This window comes from Lissotriton vulgaris, chromosome 1_1 (genome assembly GCF_964263255.1).
Source record: "Lissotriton vulgaris chromosome 1_1, aLisVul1.2, whole genome shotgun sequence".
In the NCBI taxonomy this organism is placed as follows: Eukaryota; Metazoa; Chordata; class Amphibia; order Caudata; family Salamandridae; genus Lissotriton; species Lissotriton vulgaris.
The window spans coordinates 1256553312-1256572577 of NC_141685.1; positions in this window are offsets into that span (position 1 = coordinate 1256553312).

A 19266-nucleotide genomic window follows, 5' to 3' on the forward strand; every position below is an offset into this window, starting at 1 on the left:
TGTCTGAGAGTGGTGAAATGATAAAACAAGCTTAGGAGCATTATCATCTTCGCAAGAACTATGCACCACTTCACAGAGAGCGGCAGGGTCTTCCAGAAGGTGACTTGGGCCCGAAGGGAGGACACCATCTGGGTCAGGTTACCCTTCAAACAATCTAAGTTAGTATAGAAAATGTGGTTCCCAATGGTCCAAAAGATCCAAGTTAACATGGAAAACGTGGATGCTGAGGGTTCGGAAGGACACAGCCTCCCATCGCAGGGGGCTTCTGCCCGCAACAATTTGGAGGTAGGGCACCGAAGGTGTAAATGGACAATCACAGGATTTTGCCCAGCTCACCCAAAGCCCTGATAGATCTCCTAATATGGATAGGACATCAACAATGTTGGAAATGTCAGGAGAAAGATCCCTAACGTAGAGAAGGATGTCATCAGCGTAAAGGGAAATTATGTGGGTGTAATCTGACAGAGGGATCCCTCAGTGGTTCCCTGACTGTCGAGTGTGAGCGTAATGGGCATCCTTGACTTATGCCTCTCCTCAAAGGGTTGGTGTGGGATATAAGGCCTCCCATACAGACTCACATCATAGGTGCTTTGTAAAGGAGGGAGATTAGCTTAATAGTACAATCTCTAAATCCGAAGTGGTATAGCACTGGAAATAGTTAGCCCCATCCAACTGAATAGAAGGTCTTTTCCAAGTCTAAGAACAGGGCGACTGCTCAGGGCCAGCGGAGTTGCATTACTTTCATGATGCAAAAAAGACATCTGATATTAAATGCAATATTGCAGCCTGGAAAGAAACCGCATTGGTCTGCCTGTAGCAGGTGCGAGAATCTGTTGGATTTTAGAATGTAGGATTTTAGTAAGGATCTTATAGTCTGTATTTAGGATGGGAATGTGGCTATAGGAGAGTGGGTCATGGAGTCCTTTCCCGGTTTCAGCAGAGAAACCGGGAGATGTCCCAACCATATTGCTGAGTCGAACACTTTTACCAGTTGAGGGGCCAAAGCTATCACATATTGCTCGTAAAGTTCTGCTGGGACCCTATCCCTGGCATTTTCTCAGTCGCCATGTCTGTTACTGCCTCCCTGACATCTGTAATTGTAATAGGGATAACAATCTCAAGACGTTGAAGGTCATAGCTCAGGATCATCTACTACCCATAGTTCCATGGCCACATAGTCCTGCTCTACCCAGGCCAATGCCTCTGAGAGGCACCCGGCACTCAACGCAGATGGCAAGAATGCAGGAGCCCCTGAGGACCACATTAACCCCTTGGATGCTCATGACAAGGTCAACTCGTCATGGGTTTTACCTGCCCTGTGCTGATGACGAGTTGACCTTGTCATGAACAATGGGGATCCAGAAATATCAGCACAGGAAGGGAAAACCCCTTAGCAGCCAAGGTGTTAAAGCCTTCCCACTCAACGGTCCTAAAGGTTGAGTCCTCCAGGGTGGAAGCTTGCAGTTTCCACATAGGTTTCAGGGAGGGGTTCATACCCACCATAGACCCACCAACAGGGGGTTATGGTCGAAAATGTCTCTGCCTAGGAAGTCCGGTGAAGAGACCAATAAGCAGATCAAAGTGGATCATACTATCTGATCCAGGCAGACATAGAAGTCATGGACAGGGGAGTAATACGAGGATAGTCTGGCATGAAGATTTGATTGTCACCAAGCATCACTGGGTGACCACTGATGGAGCCAAGAAGTCAGACTATGAGAAGTAGTCATTGTGGATGTCGCTGAGAGAAGAGAATGAGAACGATCTAAAGTGGGGTCTAGGATGCTTTTAAAATCTCCCCACAGTACCCACAGGAGGTGGACCCACCATGCCAGATCTGTCAACAGGCAGTGCCGGACTGATCAAATTAGGGGGTAGATACCATCTATCAATAGGGGTATGACATCTAGCCTGGCCTCCAAAAGAATAAAGCAGCTTTCCGGATCTATCACCTGGGTTAGAACCTGAAAAGGGATGCCTGCCCATACCCAGATGTGAGTACCCCTGCCATATGGTGTATAGCTAGTAGAGTAAACTTGACCCCTCCATTGTCTCTTTAGGCACCTGCTTCTATTTGTGTGAAGTGCGATTCCTTTATCAGTACTATGTCAACCGATCTGCGCATGAGAAAGGAGTAACTTTAGTAGTAGTCTATAGATGTTTGCATACCTCTACTATTCCAGGAAATAATTTGAAAGGTACACGGTTGAGACATCATGTTAGGGTGGCTCCCGGCCATTCCCGGGTGAGGGGAGGGGTTTAGGATGTGATGGACACATCAAGTCTGGGCAGTCCCAGGGAAGGGACAATACGGGGCTAGGGATGGGTGCTGTGATAACCTCATTAGCAACCAAACTAGATACCAACTGGGTATTGGTGAAAATGAATACAAAGGGTGTACAGTCCGAGGCCCATCATCCGACTCCAAACCTCATGGGAACAACCTTATTCTGTGGACTGGTTACACTAGGTAGCAGTGTATGTCGAGAGCAAGACCAGACTCATATAATGAAGGATATTATGGGTGCGGGTTAGTGGGCCTCCCGGAATAGGGTAGGAAGCGTGAGGAAGACCCAAAAGGAAGGTCCCTCATGGTGCCTATTTTCAGGCAGAGCATGGGGAGGGGAAAGACCAAGCATAGGAAAACTTGGGGCATCCGGGGGATAGGTGGCCCTCCAAAGCAGGCGTAGACATAGTAGGGGTGGAGGGGAAGTTACATAGGGGGGTCAGATAATGCCATCTGCAGCCTATGGAGTCATAAGCCAGTTGGAGTCGACAAGGGAGTAATGTAATTTCCAGAATCTTCTCCAGAAAGACCAGAGGAAGTTGAGTGAGAGTCCTAGAATGCAGCAGCAATATCTACAGCTGAGCGTTGACTTTTTTTGATCTGGGCCTGGAATGATACTGCTGACAACTGTGGTGTGAGCACAGAGCCCTCCCCAGGATCGTCAGCGGCACCTCCAAAACAGTGGGGGGGGGGGGGGGGGGGCGGGATGTACCTGTCATGGGGGAAGTGTCTTCCAGATCTGTAAATAAAATGTAGTTTTAGTTTGCTACGACTGAGTTTGGCTAGGAAAAGCAAAGCATATTTTAGGCCCAGGTCTTGGAGTCGCTGCTTGATCGCCATAAATGATGTCCTCTTCATCTAGACCACCAGGGTGTAGTCTATATAGACATGGATTCGGTGGGTATCTCAGAGAATGAGATCTAGTCTTTTAGCCCATCGCAGGATAGCGTACCAGTCCTTATAATGTAGGATCTTGGCCACTATAAGTTGGGGTGCCATCACCGGTGGGGGGTGCCACAAGGACATACTATGGGCTCGTTGTACTGAAAAGTAGAGTGTCAGTTCCTCATTCAGGACCAGCTCCCGGATCCTGGTCTCTAGGAAGGGATCCATTCATCAACCATCTGTGCCCTCCACAAGACCCACTACTCCAATTTTGCTATAGCAGTATCGACCTTCTACATCTTCGGATCGGGTCTCCAGAAATTGGACTGCTCTCAGAGGTCTGGCACCTGGGCTCGAAGGTCAGCTGACTTGGGCGTTAAGTCAGCCAGACTTTTCTCTTAATGGGCAACGCAGGGCACCAGTTTGTGATAATCGGCACGCAGTTGGGTCAAATCACCACCACTGAATCAATTATGGCAGAGAAGGACTGGAGAATGGCATCCAATTAAGCAGGTTCCACTGTTTGACTTGCTATATCAATGGGGGTAAGAGATGGCCAGTTGGGTTAAGGTGGTTCAGCGCGTCCCATCATATAATGTCTGTAGAGGTCCAAGCATGGTTAGTCCAGTGAAGGAGGTGGGGCATGGCGTGGGCTAACTTTCAGCCTTGGAGCTCCCCTCTGAGCCCCTGGTGCCCCCCCAGTCTTGACACCTTAAGGTTGTCAGAAGAAATCTCGGGGGGCATCTCCATGTCACCCGCTCTGCTCCCGCCTAGGTTCACTATTATGGACGGTGGGAGCCAGCCCGCGCAGCCGCAGGAACCATGGCCCCCGCTTCTCTGCCCCAGGCAAGGCCTGACTCTATGGCGAGGAGATGATGGTGTCTCGCAGATGCGGGATTGCCACACCCACTGTATCCTGCACATAGGCCACACCACGCAGTCTCAGGTCTCACTGGTGGCAGCTTTGTTACATGGTACATGTGGTTGAGCCCCTGCAGCCCGTAATGAGAAATTGGGTTCCTCCGCGCTCCCCGCAGTACCCCTACCTCAGAGTGGTGCCTAACAGCTTTCTCCCTGGCCAGCGATGGGGATTTATGTGAGTTAATGAGTCCAGTGGTCGGAGATCCACGATTAAGCATCTGTCATGTTGGCTAGCCTAGCCATGCCCCCTGATCTGTATATATCATTGCCGTGATCTTCTTGCATTATTATGCTTCTTTAATTTGTGTTTGTTCTAAGATACATCTTTTTTAAGGATGAGGGGTGTGTTGTGGTTGAGTGGTTTGTAAAGTTAGTAGGTATGTAGTGGTGCTATTTTGAATGTATTTTATAAGAATGTTACCTAGGTCATTTTGCTGCTATCCGTTGAAGGAGATCATGAAATTAAGCAGTGGTGCCAAAGGTTTCTTTGTGTACTTTGATGGTGACATTTGGAACCAATAAATCTGTACGTATGTATTTCAATACTGCTTTGTCTAGACACAGATTTGTGCAGACGTTCCAGATAACCTTGATTATTCGCATTTCAGATCTGCGTTTTCATGATTACCATTAACTGCACATGCTATAATATTTGCTGTGTTAACTGTTCCCCAACTGCAGTCCTCTAAAATCAAGCAATGAAGGTCGTCAAACAATCCCACACTTTGCTAGCTGCAATAGAAGTTGACAACCTTGATTTTGTCAATGGTCAGAGTATTGCCCGTTTGTATCTGTTGTAGCTGGATGAGAAGCAGAATGTCTCCCACTGGAGGTAGGGCGCAACAGCAGTTGAAGCCTAGTCAGCAGTTAGAATATTTTGCTCAGCCCACACCTATACCTCCTATGTAAGGCTTCATATGAGTGCCCAGTGGCTCTAGATGTTATCCCCTGCTGAGCCCATAACCTTTCCATGAAGAGAAAAGGAGGCAATCCTATCCTGTTCCTTCGTCTGACAGGGCACTGATGGTTTACCTGCTTCAACATTCACTGTGTGCTATTTATAACTACAGGTCTGGGAGATGTCATAAAGCAAGCATGTGTTACAATTTCTCTGCTTTTGGAAGTACCTCCTTTCCAGTCATGAGTGACACACAAAATTGCTTTACACCTTGAAACAGAGCTGCCAATTGTAGTGGCTAGGACACTGGTCTGTAGGATCAAATTCAGTCCCAATATTGTAGGTGTGTGTGCTCTCTGCGGCATTCCTATATTTTGGCTAATTTGCCACATCTCTTTGGGATATAGGGGGGTGTGCTTGTCAGGATTGGAAAGCACTTCCTGCAAAGCAGGAAGAAAAATATCTCATGAAGAACAGAATAAGAGACGTTAAACAGATTTAACTTTAATGTAGGTATTTGACATCGATCGCAGAGCAGTAAATGGCAAAAGAACTAAATTACTTTAATCAAATTGCCAAATACTCCCAACCAGGCAATTTACAATCTAGGACTGCACTTCATGCAACAATTCTAGTTTAGAGGAAGACAACCGTTGGCGACACCACTCTCTCCGCTCAAGATGCAAAATTATGGAATTCCCTACCTGCAAAGCTTAGAGCCACTGAAATTCACTTGGAGGTTCATGAGAATTGTTGAGAGTTGGTTATTACCATCCTTATCCATCAAAAAATCTTTATTATCCTTTTCACACCACTCGCAGCGGTCTTTCAGGCTTTTTTTTGTTTAGCCTCAGCTCACTCGTAGTCCTTACACCACCTCCCACCCATTCCTATGACACTTTTTTGCTTGGGCAATCGTGTACTTATTATTTTAATTGCACTATCCATGTTTTTAACATTAGGACCACATTCCAGTGACAAATCTTTTGACCGCCGTTACCCATGAGTTGCTATATGGGGGCTGCACTGCCGATCCCGGAATACTTGATAAGTCTGTACAGGAGCGTACATATGGGGGTCCTGTTTGCTTTTAAGAAACAGTGAATGTTTTTTGTTTTTTATTTTTCGGTGTCACGCTGAAACTTATGGTTTGGGACCGGTGTGCTTTAGGTTACAGGCTGATATCAACAGTCATTCCTGGACTACTTCCAGTAAGTGTTTTGCATTGTATCACGCGCAGACATGGATTAAGGTAGCTGTTTTGAGGACGCATGCGCACTAGACTTGAATTGGTGCGGTCTAGTGCTACCACGTGGGCGTGGTTATACCGTTAAAGACGGCTTCTTGGAAGGGCCATGGTTGCTTGCGTGTGGTTACGGACACAGCAGACAGGTCACAATGCTTTGCTGATCACGGGTAAGCAATATCAGGAAAGTAATGCTAGTTGTTGTGTGCTGCTTTCAGGGGCAAACTCAGGCCTCACTCTAGCATATGAGGCAGCCCGGGGGCAGGTCGCGCAGCAGCAGGCAACCACACAGACACAGTGCTGCAGTCGGAAGTGACGTCCTCGAGCGGGCGTCTTCTTTTTATTTAACCCCGCATGCCACGCCTGGCCTGCGGATGTGTGGATGCGTGTGTGCGTGCGACCACTAGACCGCTGGGGACATTACATCCCTATCCAACTATATATTTTTTTGTTGTTTACAAAGCAAACACAAACAGTCCCGGACCATAACATTTGAAACAAAAAGCCTGGGTACTTGCGTGTCCCTTGGTGACAGCTTCAGGGTCTCAGCTAACAGGCATAGTCTCTCAGTCTCTGGCTTGGTGGCGGGTTGGGCCGCAAGTTGTACCGCTGCGGGTTGGCCCTACCGTTTTCAGCATCTTGGCAAGCACTACTGGTCATGACGGATGGTGTCAGAGGCACTGACGTATTTTCTGGTCCTTCTGACTGTCCTGCCATCAGCATGTTTTCTTCTTCGGGGGCTGTCGTCACACTCGAGTCGGGGCTCCCTCCGTTTAGCTCTGCGCGTTGACTGTCTCCTGACGATACGGCCTTGAACCAGGAGGCATTCCTTGACACTTCTTCCTCTCCCTTCTGGGCCGTGACCATGGTGCCTCTGGTGGACATAACCGTCCAGGTGCCTGGCTCATACCGAGTTTGACATTTTCCCCCTGGGCGTCGGCTCCGTATGATCACCCGGGTCCCCGGGCTCATTCTTCTAGGAGTGGCTTTTCTGCAGCGACTAGCTCATTGGTTCCCTTGACGCCTCCGTTCCTGGGTCTCACTGGTGTCAGCTGGGGGCGGTGTCCACCCCGGAGCATTGGGGAGAAGGTTTTTTCGTGGTCCCTGAAGCATGAGAGTCCACAGACTTCTCTGGGTGGTGCAGTGAGGGGTGCCCCTATACTCACGCAGGAATTCATGTAGCCTTTGCTCCGGGTCGGCCTGCTCTACCACTGCTATCCGGAATACTTTGTTTAGTGTGCGCATAAATCTTTCAACATCTCCATTTGCCTGGGGCCATTGAGGGGTGATGCGGTGGTGTTGAATTCCCCTTTGTCGGAGAAAAGTGGCAAATTCAGCCCCTTAGAATGGTGGTCCATTATCACTTCGTATCTCCAGCGGATATCCAAACATAGAGAACATCTTTTCCAGTGCCGGCCCCACATGGGTGAAAGCGGTGGAAGTTACTTTATCTACTAATGGATACTTCGAGTAGGAGTCGATGACTACTAGCGTGTGTCCCTCTCCCGGAAAACTACCGAAGTCTATGCTCATCTTGGTCCAGGGGGAGGTACAAGCTTCTTCAGTGATCACAGGTAGGGGTCTTTAGGGTCGCTCGTCAGCTGGCAGGCCATGCAATTCCGCACGTATTCTTCCACCATACTCTCCAGCTGGGAGAACCATACTTTTTCCCTCATGCGCGCCTTCATCTTCGTGGTGCCTTGGTGTCCCCCTTGGGAAAGTTGCACCGCCCTGCGTCTCAGGCTCTGGGGAATAACCAACCGAGACCCTCGCAGCAATACTCCCTCTTCAGTAGCGCTCAGATCATGTCTGACTCTCCACATCTTTGTGAGGGACTCTCTGTCTTCGGCTGACCAGGAGTTGGAAGGGCGGAGGTATTCAGCCCACGAACCTTCTTGAACCGCCTTCAACGACCTAAGGTAGATGCTGTCAGTGGGGGCCGCTTCTTTAACTTCTTCTAGCGTCATGCTTTGGGGGCATGAGGTGAGCGCCACCCACCGGGTATACTCCTCGCACTCGTCGTCCACCGACTCCGGTTCGGGTAGGGATGGATGGCGTGAAGGAAAATTTGCGGGGTTTTTGGCTCCTGGTCGGTATACGACTTCCATCTCGTATGGTTGGAGTTGGATTACCCATCGTTCTATGCGGGGTGGCGGATGTGGAGCAGTCCCCTTGAAGAGAGACACCAGGGGTTGGTGATCGGTGACCATGACGAAGGGATGTCCTCGCAAGTATAGATGGAAATGGCCACAGGCCCACTTGATAGCTAATGCCTCTCTTTCAACCTGGGCATACCTGGTCTCGGTTGGGGTAAGGGCTTTGCTTGGCGAATGCTAGCGCTGTCCATTGGCCGGGTTTGTGTTCCTGTGTCAGCACCGTGCCGAGGCCCACCGGGCTGGCATCCACTAGCACCTCCGTGCGTTTCGTGGGATCAAAATATGACAGGGTGGGTTTCTCCAGGAGAGCATGCTTGATCCCCTGGTACGCTTCGTCTTCTTTCGGACCCCACTGCCAGACAGTATCCGCCTTGGTCAGCACCCGTAGTGGTTCACTCCAGGTGGCTAGGCCCGGTATGAATCGGCCACAGTAAGTGGCCATCCCAAGAAAGCTTCTTATTTCTGTTGGGGATTTTGGCGCTAGGGCATCCTTGATGGCCTTGGATTTCCTCGGGTCTACCTGGATACCTTCCTGATTGAAGACGTACCCGAAGAATTCTATGGAGGGCTGGAAAAACTGACATTTTTCCTTGTGAAGTGTTGCTCTGTGGGCACTCAGTCTCTTCAGGACACCCCGAAGGTGTTTGTGATGGTCCGAAGCGGTGGTGGAGTGGATCAGGATGTCATCGCTGACATTGATTACCCCCGGCAGCCAGGACAGAAGTTCTCGAATGGTATTTTGGAACACCTCGGCCGCTGAGGAGATACCAAAGTTCAACCGCTTATGTCGTCGCAGGCCAAGATGGGTACTAAAAGTGGTGATGAAATGACTCTCCTCCGCCAATGGTAGCTGGTGGTATCCAACGTTCAGATCAATCTTCGAAAACCACTTTGACCCATTTACGTCTGCAATAATATCGTCCATGGTAGGGGTCAGGTGTCTCTCCCTCCGGATTGCGGTGTTCGGTAGGCGCATATCAATTAGGTTTTTCCACTATAACCATTGGGGAGACCCATGGAGTGGGTCCCGTGACCTTTTTGATGACTCCTAAGCTTTCCAGCTTTTCAAGTTCTCTCTCTACCAGTGGACGTAAGTGGAACGGAATCCGACGGTGTCGTAGGGCGGTGGGGGTGACGGACCTATCGATGTGCAATTTGATTGGTTCACACTTTATGCACCCCAGGCCCCTGAAGAGTTCGGGGAATCGTCCCAGTTGCTCGTCCACCTGGTATGCTCTGATGCGGTTGGCGAACGCTATTAGCTTCAGGTCTTCAGCCGTGTGGCTGCTTAGCAGAGTGTCAGCCTCCCTGTTAATTATGTGGATCGTCGCCATCACCTCCGATTCATCAGCTTTAATGGGTACTGTGATCTTGTCTTTGAGGGGGTAGTGGTGTATCCGCTCCATATGCGAATATTCTTGTTTTAGACGGTAGCACCTGGGGGCGCGGGCGTAGTTTCCTGAACTGCTGCAAGCCCATGACATTCACGGTGGCCCCGGTGTCGATTATTGCTTTAACTTTGTTTCCGGCCATCTGCACCACACACGTCGGCTGCGGCCGTCGTCGCTGCTTGAGTTCCTGCGCAAACGAGACGATGTATGCCTCCTCATCCTCGGACTCCGACTCTTCGTCCATTGTGGTATTTCTCTGTTTTCAGTGGTGGTGGCTCAGTTAGCGACAACTGCCGAACTGCTTTGGTAGGCGGGCGTGGTTTCTTGAAAGTCCTTGACGTGTTCCACCTCCGGCACACCGTCGCAAAATGGTTTGGAATCCCACAGTTTGAGCAGGTTTTGCCCTGGGCTGGGCAGTCTTTGGCCGCGTGGGGCTCGTGCCCGCAATACCCACACCGTGCTCGGGACTGGTCTTTCCGGTACTCCTTTTGGGATGGCCCACGTGGCTGGGTCCTCACAGCGTCTGCCCGTTCACTTTTGATGGCCTCTGGTTTGCTTTGGGGTTTATGGAGTGCTTGTTCCATAGCGGTGGCCCTGATGTTCGAGAGGTCATGTGACCTGGCCAAAACTAGGATGTCCTCAAGTGAGATTCCTGGCTTGCGTAGTATTGATCCTCTCAGTGCCTTGTCTCGACACCCTTGAATGATCTGTCTCCGTATGGCTTTCGGTTGATCCTCGTCAGTACAGGAACTTGCTAGCTCTCTTACACGAGCATAAAAACGGTCCATGATTTCCCCTTTCCTCTGACGTGCCTGTCCCAGTTTGAAAACTTCAAAGTCTAGGTTCAGCTGCGGGTCAAAATGACCGTTGAGAGCGGCTACGGCTGCGTCGTAATCCTCCGCCGCCCCCGTATTAGGCAAGTGTTTGAATAGTCTAAATATCTCATCCCCTGCATAGTGTAGTAATAGAGACCTTTTCACTGCTTTGTCCGTCTCTCTCGTGACCACAAAATAATTTTCCAGTCTCTCAAGCCATGTCTTCCAACGGGGGGACGCTGTGGACGGATCCTCCATTTCGCTGAATGGTGGTAGGACCCCAGATGCAGCATGTTGGAACGGAATGTTAATAGTGGCTGCTGGCGCTTCTTCATCCCCCATGGTGGTACCTCGTCGGGATGATTACCCTTTCTTCCCCCTTTTCTGTACCCCTGTTGGGAATGTGCGTGCCCTTGCTGAGCGTTCCCGCCTTCACACCTACTACGCGGTGCCACGTGGCAGCTGGGCGGCCTACCTCAGCTCCGTCGAGTGTTCTGTGGGCGTTTGGGTGTGTGGAGATGCTGGAGATCTTCCCCGGGCTAGGATGCTGCTTACACTCCCTCCAGGGTGCAGTTGGGATCACCAGGAGGCTTTTGCGGTGACTCACACGAGATGCGTGAGGTATGGCACCAGGTCGCACCGCCGGTCCGGTTCTTTCCCCCCCGATGCGCCGACTCCCGGGGCAGCCACTGGGGCCTCCAGCGACCCCAACGTGGAGTGGCAGGGGTGGCCAAGTGGAGAGACAGGCCGGGTGAGTGCCGCAGGCAGACACGCGGTAGGCCACGTAAGGGAGCAGGGTGCTCCGCTCCACTCTCCGGTGCACGGGCGAGGGTTGGGCCCCCTCCGCTTGTCGCCAATGTTGTGTGCTGCTTTCAGGGGCAAACTCAGGCCTCACTCTAGCGTATGAGGCAGCGCGGGGGCAGGTCGCGCAGCAGCAGGCAACCACACGGACACAGTGCTGCAGTCAGAAGTGACGTCCTCGAGCGGGCGTCTTCCTTTTATTTAACCCCGCAGGGCGGATGTGTGGATGCGTGTGTGAATGCGACCACTAGACCGCTGGGGACAATACTCTAGTGACCTACGGGTTTAGAATGTTAGTTTGCAGACAATGTTTGCTATACGCTCATGTGTACTGGACGTGTAATGTGACTAAGGAAATATGCCTCCTCAGTGCAATTATTAGCACTAGATTAGGATACAGTTGTTTGTAATAAAAAACAATCTGGACCATACGTCTCTGTAAATTCTGATACCATGAAGGGAGGTAATGTTTATAATGTGTCCAATGTTCCTGTAAGTGTTGTTATATTTTTGACTGGCTGCCTCCATAGTGGGAATAAGGATACACAAACTGTGCTTATTTGTTGAGGAACAATCTCATATCGGACTGTGCATGTTTTTTGTACTTTGAAGCTGTGCCTCCATTACGTGAATGATGACAAATGGCTCTGTTTGTACAGGTATGCCCACCTGATATACTACTTTAGAGTACGTGCATAACACCTATTGGGTTTAGAGTGGTTGAAATGTCCAATGTTGTTCATAGTATAGTCATGTATAGAATTCATATCGCTCTGCAAAACCCAAAAGAATCTAAAAGTTACCAGCAATAGCGAAAATTATCCTTACCCTTCCTTGATCTTATTATCAAACACGATAATGTGAAACTGATTATCACCTAATACAGAAAGGAAATACTTCGCTCAAATACCACACAAACCCTGATAAAAGGCTACCCTGTGGGTAGTTTAACGGGCCTCAACTCAGTTGCATAACATTTTTTCAGTTTTAAATTATGTCTTTTTGGTTATAAATAAGTTAACAAAAATGCTTTTAACACTTTTTTTATTATAACTTTTGGGTATGCCTCACAGCAGCCACTCTGCTCTTGAATATAGCTTACAGACATTGACAAAGCCAATAGCTCTGGCAAAAAATGTACAAGGTCCCAAAAGCGAGACCTATTGGCTATGCCAATGCTTGTTATTAGATGGGGCCAATATTTGCAGCACTGCTGCAAAACAGGCCTCCAGTAACAAAACCACCCCTCAACGGTCCAAAACTGGCCCCGCCATTACGGCCCACCAGGAAAACCCCCAATGCCCGCTACGGCCAGTCGGACCCTGTACAATACCCTCTAGTGATCAAGCACGAATCAGATCGGCCAAATCCCCTCAGATACAACCCTTTACTAAAATGAAGGGAGAGCCGACTCAGCAAGTGCTTTGTGCAATTTTCCATTAAAATTTTCGATAAGGTACAATGGCCTACATATTTTTACATCTACAAACTGCATGATATTTTTCTTTTCAAATCTGTTTATTAAAAAGATTGCCATCTTATATCACAATGTGAAGGCATTTGACAACATAATATACAGCAGGCTTCATAAGTGTAAACATGTATAGTCTCTGCATTCTCACTGTGTATCGTATTTCTATAATCATAGCAGTTATTATGCCTTGCTTCAAACCATTAGCTGTAGTACTAAACAGTCAACAAATAACAGAGATAGAAGATAGTGAGAACGAAGAAAGTATCAAGAAGAAAAGAAAAAAGAAAAAGAAAAATAGGGGGATAGGGGTTCATTCTAGGCAAGGGGTCTCCAATTTCCCCATCAGGGACTAAGGGGAGGATATCAGGCTCCCCATGTTGTCATGCTGAAGATTCTCGTGTGGAGTGTCGGTGTCTGGAGCTAGCGTAACTTCCTCAAATAATTGGAGGACACAAAGCTTAGTTGGAGCAAAACGCATATGTACCAGTTTGGAAAAGTATGCTAGCAGAGGCTGCCAGGTACGTGTAAAGTTAGATTTAGTATGTGTCACCTGGGACGTAAGGAGTTCCATCGCCATAGTGTGCCAAAGACGTGTAAACCTCATCTTGTGAGTTGCAGCCTACCTGTGCCCCACATTGCAGTGAACAGAGTCCAGGAAGTGGTAAGGAGACAGACCAGTGCTGTCTCTTCCCAAGACAAAAAGTTGTTTAAAAAACGATTTTCACTTTCTGTGTTTACTGTCTATGCCCGTGGTTGAAACAGTTAAAAATTGCAGTTTTTCGCCTGCCTGTTATTGCACATTTTATCGCCAGTGTTGTGTTTTCAATTTGTGGTTTTCCTGCCCATTATTGCCTCCATTTAGTGTGTTGAATTGTGGGATTTGCAGTCCAGCCTCTGTAGTTTGTCCCTCTCATTCCTTGGTGACAATACTGTTTTCCCTCCAAATTTCTAATTTGCTCAGTGCTAAAACCTGTATGTTAAAAGAGTGCACTCCCAGCCACCATTTTGTGTTCAAAAGCCATTAAAACCAGCCCCCGCTGCCTCCCCCCCGCCCCCCCCCCACAGCAACAGGGATTTTTCTACATCAGAGGGTGCTTCTGTGAGCTGTTTAAACTATGTTTTACTAGGGCCTGTGCACTTCGTTTTTTGGCCAGCAGGGGGAGTAAAGTTTTACTCAAACAGTATTGTTAGATTTCAAGTTAGTGAGGCCCTTACCTGCTGAAATCCAAAGTGTGGATTGAGCCTGTCTGTCTCCTATGAGATTCTGAACAGGAGAAGCAGCTGCCCAGCCCCCACCCCCAGGCCAGCAGACCATTGGCTATTCCGCTACCTGGCAAGTCTGAGCCCTCCTCTCACACCTGCCAAGGCCCCTTAAGGCCTCGCAGGGTGCACCCCAAATCATTTTCCTCCATCTTGTGAGTTGCAGCCTACCTGTCCCCCAGATTGCAGTGAGGAGAGTCCAGGAAGTGGTAAGGAGACAGACTAGTGCTGTCTCTTCCAGGACAAAAAGTTGTTTAAAAAACGATTTTCACTTTCTGTGTTTACTGTCTATGCCTGTGGTTGTTACAGTTACAAATTGTAGTTTTAGCCTACCTGTAATTGCATATTTTATCACCTGTGTTTTGTTTTAAATTTGTGGTTTTCCCTGCCCATGATTGCCTCCATTCAGTGTGTTGAATTGTGGGATTTGCAGTCCAACCTCTGTAGTTTGTCCCTCTCATTCCTTGGTGACAATTCTGTTTTCCCTCCAAATTTCTAATTTGCTCTGTGCTAAGACCTGTATGTTAAAACAGTGCACTCCAAGCCACCATTTTGTGTTCACAAGCCATTAAAACCAGCCCCCGCTGCCCCACCCCCACACAGCAACAGGGATTTTTCTACATCAGAGGGTGCTTCTGTGAGCTGTTTAAACTGTGTTTTACTAGGGCCTGTGCACTTAGTTTTTTTGGCCAGCAGGGGGAGTAAAGTTTTATTCAAACAGTATTGTTAGATTTCAAGTTAGTGAGGCCCGTACCTGCTGAAGTCCAAAGTGTGGATTGAGCCTGTCTGTCTCCTAGGAGATTCTGAACAGGAGAAGCAGCTGCCCAGCCCCCACCCCCAGGCCAGCAGACCATTGGCTATTCAGCTACCAGGCAAGTCTGAGCCCTCCTCTCACACCTGCCCAGGCCCCTTAAGGCCTCGCTGGGTGCACCCCAAATCATTCTCCTCCATCTTGTGAGTTGCAGCCTAGTTGTGCCCCAGATTGCAGTGAGAAGAGTCTAGGAAGTGGTAAGGAGACAGACTAGTGCTGTCTCTTCCCAAGACAAAAAGTTGTTTCAAAAACGATTTTCACTTTCTGTGTTTACCGTCTATGCCTGTGGTTGTTACAGTTAAAAATTGTAGTTTTCGCCTGCCTGTTATTGCATATTTTATCACCTGTGTTGTGTTTTAAATTTGTGGTTTTCCCTGCCCATGTTTGCCTCCATTTAGTGTGTTGAATTGTGGGATTTGCAGTCCAACCTCTGTAGTTTGTCCCTCTCATTCCTTGGTGACAATTCTGTTTTCCCTCCAAATTTCTCCTTTGCTCTGTGCTAAGACCTGTATGTTAAAAGAGTGCACTCCCAGCCACCATTTTGTGTTCACACGCCAGTGAAACCAGCCCCCCTGCCTCCCCGCCCCCCCCTCTAAGCAACATTGATTTTTCTACATCAGAGGGTGCTTCTGTGAGCTGTTTAAACTGTGTTTTACTAGGGCCTGTGCACTTCATTTTATGGCCAGCAGGGGGAGTAAAGTTGTATTTAAATAGTATTGTTAGATTTCAAGTTAGTGAGGTCCTTACCTGCTGAAGTCCAAAATGTGGATTGAGCCTGTCTGTCTCCTAGGAGATTCTGAACAGGAGAAGCAGCTGCCCAGCCCTCACCCCCAGACCAGCAGACCATTGGCTATTCAGCTACCAGGCAAGTCTAAGCCCTCCTCTCACACCTGCCCAGGCCCCTTAAGGCCTCGCTGGGTGCACCCCAAATCATTCTCCTTCATCTTGTGAGTTGCAGCCTACCTGTGCCCCAGATTGCAGTGAGCAGAGTCCAGGAAGTGGTAAGGAGACAGACTAGTGCTGTCTCTTCCAAAGACAAAAAGTTGAAAAACGATTTTCACTTTCCGTGTTTACTGTCTATGCCTGTGGCTGTTACAGTTAAAAATTGTAGTTTTAACTTTGATTAAAATAAAATTTTAGTTTTAGCCTGCCTGTAATTGCATATTTTATCACCTGTGTTGTGTTTTAAATTTGTGGTTTTCCCTGCCCATGATTGCCTCCATTCAGTGTGTTGAATTGTGGGATTTGCAGTCCAACCTCTGTAGTTTGTCCCTCTCATTCCTTGGTGACAATTCTGTTTTCCCTCCAAATTTCTCCGTTGCTCTGTGCTAAGACCTGTATGTTAAAACAGTGCACTCACAGCCACCATTTTGTGTTCACAAGCCAGTGAAACCAGCCCCCCTGCCTTCCCCACTCCCCCAGCAACAGGGATTTTTCTACATCAGACACTGTTTCTGTGAACTGTTTAAACTGTGTTTTACTAGGGCCTGTGCACTTTGTTTTTTGGCCAGCAGGGGGAGTAAAGTTTTATTCAAACAGTATTGTTAGATTTCAAGTTAGTGAGGCCCTTACCTGCTGAAGTCCAAAGTGTGGATTGAGCCGGGCTGTCTACTAGGAGATTCTAAACAGGAGAAGCATCTTCCAACTCCCTGGCCAGCAAACCTTGTCTGAGGTCGCTGGGACCTTATATGGTCTGCTAGTGGTTGGTACATGTCTGCACTAATTGGTGGTTGTATCTGGTGTTTCTATTGGATTAGGGTTAATGTCCTCATTGGTTAGGGATTTGAGGGTTTCGATTGGTTTCTGGGTCTGTGATTCAATCATTGTAGGGTTGGGACTAGGGCTAGGGTTAGGATTTCTATTGGAGGTAGGGACTAGGGCTTCCTATGTTATTGGTTGTTGGAAGTAGGGTGGGACTAGGGCTAGGGTTAGACCTTTAATTGGAAGTAGGGATTAGGGCTTCTGGTGTGATTGGTTGCTGGGCTAGGTGTGGGATTTAGAGTAGGGTTAGGCTTTCTATTGGAAGTAGGGACTAGGGCTACCTGTGCCTATGGTTGCATGGACTTGTTTTAGGACTCCTGGTAGGGCTAGGGCCTTTATTGGACATAGAGTTCAGGGTTTTTGAACTGATTGGGTGCTTGGACTAGGGCTAAGATTGGCTGCAAGGTCCTTGTCTCCTATTGGTTCTAGATTTTAGGGCTAGTGTTGTGATTGGATAGTGTTAGGGCTAGGGTTCCCATTGGCTGAAGGGGTCACTTGATTACTAGGGCTATAAAAAAGGCCAAGCTTAGGGCGTCTCAGCCCGGGCGTCGAGGCTAAGCGCAGAGAGGACAAGGCCAGTTTCCTGTTTGAGACTGTTCGAGACTGGATGGGACTAGGGCCAGAAATGCTGCCCTTTATCTCGTTGATGAACTGGGATCACTGCTTAAAGTATCGAAGGAAGTAAGAAACCTCGGAATGACTATGGACTCCAAGCTGTCGATGAATGCCCAAGTGGATAAACTAGCAAGATCAAGCTTTGCTACTATAAAAACGCTGCAACAAATTTTCCCTCATTTGGGATTTCCACACAAGGTCCAAGCTACCATCACCCTTGTTCTGTCCAAACTCGATTACGCAAATAGCCTCTACCACGGATCACCTTTAACGACCATGAAAAGACTACAACGGATTCAGAACTCGGCTGCCAGACTACTCTTGCATATCAAACCGCGAGACCACATCTCCCCTGCCTTGAAAGCCCTGCATTGGTTACCTGTTGCCAGAAGATCCACGTTCAAGCTGCTTTGTATCACCCACAGAGCAATACATGGAATGGGACAGCTCTTCATCAGGAATAAAATCACCAAACACATTCAACAAAGGAACCTCTGCTCTAAAGGAGCATTTCGCCTCAAAATCCCACCATACAAGAAAAAGACCATGGGTGGCACATCCTTCTCTGTTCAAGCAGCCAAACTATGGAACTCTTTATCCCCCAACATAAGGTCCACCGACAACCACCTTATCTTCAGAAAACTACTCAAGATTTGGCTCTTCCCCACATAAGCACCATACGCAAACAGAAATTTACAGCATAACCCTCTGTATACAAGCAATTTTTTTCATTAGAGATGTGTACCTATCTTTGTGTATTACTTTGTATAAACATGTAAAATAATTATGTTGTTGAGAGAAAAAATAATAATAATAATAAATAAACATAATCTTTGGTCTACATGTACATACTTAAATTGTGCATCTATGTACCTTCCATGTACTTGAATCTGTGTGTCTGTTACTTTTCTCCTGAAAAAGCATATCCAATGCACTACCCTATTTCTCATCCTGTGCCTCTATCAATATCTTTAATCTACATATACTTACCTCCTTAATGTATCTATATACTTTCAATGTAATTATGGATCTATACATTTATCACTTTCTTCTAATTTAGCATTTCCAATCCACTACCCTATTCTTCGCTCAATATATCTTCTAGCCCAACCTGCTGACTCATCTCAAACTTCTTCTACTACTCCTTTTAATGCACTACCCTATCTCTCATCCTATACATTTATCAATATGTCCTCTACATTCACTCTCTCATTTATCCCAAACCCCATACCTCTACTATGATTGCCAAAATAACCCTTTCTAGACTCGCTCCTACTCTACCCCTCCTTGCATCATCTGACACCTCTTTTACTATACTGATCCCCTAAAACAAACCTTTCTAAACTCTTGCCTCTGAGTCCTTTCCTCCAAAACTCCTTTTTACTCATCCAAAAGCCTCCTCCTATTGCTAAGACCTAAAAAAAATCTACACAAAAATCTTTCACTCTTTTATCCCTCCACTATCCTTTTCAATCGAAATTACCAGACTAACATGTTCACTTCTCAAATTCCATATTAAACTATACTAATATACTACCCAAATAACTGAATAACATATCCACTACTCAAATTACTTAATATTTTATATTATCCCTCCGCTATCCTTCTCACTCCAAGTAACTGACTAATATCCACCACTGAAATTACTTCATATTTCACCACATTAATTCACCACTAATCCTTTGTAGGCTTCCTGAATAGCGTGCATCAACAAGCGCTATATAAATACAAACCTTTGTCCTCCTCTGTCCTTCTGCTATCATTCTAAATCCAAATAACTGACTTACCTATCCACCACTTAAAATGTACTTGCATGTTTCACTATACTTATTCAACACTAATCCTCTATGGGTCCCGGAGTAGCGTGCTTCGATGCCTCGTCAGGGGTAGTAAGTGCTATATAAATGCAATTACAATACAATAACAATAGCGATGGAAGGCGTAG